We start from the raw sequence: 2238 nt of genomic DNA on the forward strand, positions 1-2238 counted from the left end.
TGTGAACCTTTTCCCATCTCCTTGCTCTGACTCTTGGGTTGTTGGTGGGGATAGAAAGCAGAGATAAGATCCAAGCCAGGACACTTGATAAAGAATCATGCCTATTTCTCCTTCCTGAGCAGGCACAGGTATGACTGGGACAGTCCAATTCATTACTGAGCTGCAGGCAGCAGATCACAGAAGGAAAGCAAGAGAAGGGGGAGGGGAGTCAAGAGTTAGAAAACCAGTGACTTAAACACAAGGCCCCCTTGCTTTGCGGCACATATACCAAAATTGCAATGAGACTGAGAGATGAGCATGGCGCCTGAGCAAAGAGGACACGAAAATTCATAAAGCATTTCATATTTTTTCAGGGGCTGGTTAAAAAAAGTTCTGGAGATAGTGATGAGGGCTGAACAACAATGTGAATGTACTTAATGCCACTGAACTGTACAGTTAAAAATGACTAAAATGGTAAATTTTGTTATATTTTACCACAATTTTTATAAACAAGTAAACATGACCCTGAGAGATAAAGGCTATATAAAGACATCATAAAGAGCAGCAAGCTATGAAGCAAAAAGTCACACATTTAGATTAATGATGTCAATTATAGCCAAAAGAAAAGCAAGTCTTGAAACCCCTATGCAAGCCCTCAGTCATTGCATATACCATGATATAAGTTCAGAGTATTAGAATGAGCAGGCTTAATGTCCTCTGGGTTCAAAGCCCAACTCTGACACTTAATAGCTGTGTGACTTTGGACAAGGCACCTAACCTCGCTGAGCCTGTTTCCTTATGTATAAAATGGAAATGACATCAGACTCATGTATCTATTAGGAGAATCAAACAAGGTATTACAGGCAAGGCATTTAACATAGTCCCTGGTAGCTAGTAGACAGTCATTGAATGTGTTTTCTTTCTTTTTCTACAACACACAAATGCAGTGGGTTGTGGGACACAGGAACTAACTTGACAAATAGTGAGGATAAAATAAAACAAAAAGTAAAGGTAATATTTGGGTAGTAGTTTCTGGCAGAGGCAGACCAGATAGAGCAAAAACACTCTAAATCGTTGAAAAAGACTTAAAAACTTCTATTAGGCATAGGATACTGGCCTAGCTGTTGTAACGAAGAAAGCCCCACATATAATGGCTTAAACAAGGTGGGAGTTTATTTTTCTCCATGTAATAACCCAGAAGTAAACTGTTCACAGATGACAAGGTGGCTCTATCATTCTCAACACAGGATTTCCATCTTTGGCTCCAATAGGGTTGCTTTGGATCCTGATATAATCTAGGTAGCGGGAAGGGGGATAAAGGCCAGGGGAGGGGAAAAATGTAAATTTCTTTTAAGGACATGACTCAGAAATGACACAGCTCATTCTCACCCAGTGTGGCCAAATCCATGCTGTAAAGATGCCAAGAGAAGTACACTTGAACTGGTCGGACAAATTCTCAGCTAAAACACAGGATTGCTGTTATTAAAGATGGGGAATATGGATGTTGCTGGACAGGTAGCCATCTCAGCCACATACCTGTGTTATGTTTTCTCTAGTCTAACATTTCAGGCTTTCAAACACAACAAATAAAAACAACAAAGCTAACATAATCCCCAAAATATAAGCTCAATTTCTTGCTTGTTAATTTATTCAATAAATATTTATAGACTACTTACTATGTGCTAGGCGTTGTTTGAAACATTGCGAATTCAGCAGACTGCAAAGCAGACCAGCTTCCTGATCCCAGAAAGCTGTATTCAATAGGGAGAGAAGGTAAACAAATGAAAAACAGAAAAAAACAGAAAGCAGTAAGTGCAAAGATGAAAATTAAGGCAATGGGGAAATGAGTGACTGGGTGGCTCCTCCCACTGGGCGGTTAGGGAAGTCCCTGCTAAGGAGATGATGGATAAGCTGAGACCTGAATAACGGAGCAGCCAACCATTGGAAGAGCGGGAAGCAGAAAATGCCTGCAAGGGAAACTGCAAGGGCAAAGGTCCTGATGCGGGGAAGATCTTGGAGGGTTTGTGGCACGGAAGGGCTAGTGTGGCTGGATTTAGTGCGAGAGGGAGAAGGGATATAAGGGGAGAGAAGAGATCAGAAAGGCAGCTGGGAGCAGGCTTACAGAGGGCTTTGTTAGCCAGGGGCAGTTTGTTCTCTGGCATTTTCCAGCACTGATTGCATTGGACACAAAGTAGGCACCCAATGAGTGTTTGATGAATGGACAAACTGAAAGATAAAGACCTGAGGCTGTTGACTCTC

General features: G+C 41.6%; 1 non-coding gene across 1 annotated transcript; it reads left to right on the forward strand.

Annotated features, from left to right (window-relative positions):
- The first annotated feature begins 242 nt into the window (after positions 1 to 242).
- LOC111520420 lies at positions 243 to 349 on the forward strand. Its single transcript, XR_002724674.1, has one exon. It is a non-coding gene; the product is annotated as a U6 spliceosomal RNA (small nuclear RNA).
- Positions 350 to 2238: the final 1889 nt, after the last annotated feature.

The sequence above is a fragment of the Piliocolobus tephrosceles genome, chromosome 8, assembly GCF_002776525.5.
Source record: "Piliocolobus tephrosceles isolate RC106 chromosome 8, ASM277652v3, whole genome shotgun sequence".
NCBI lineage: Eukaryota > Metazoa > Chordata > Mammalia > Primates > Cercopithecidae > Piliocolobus > Piliocolobus tephrosceles.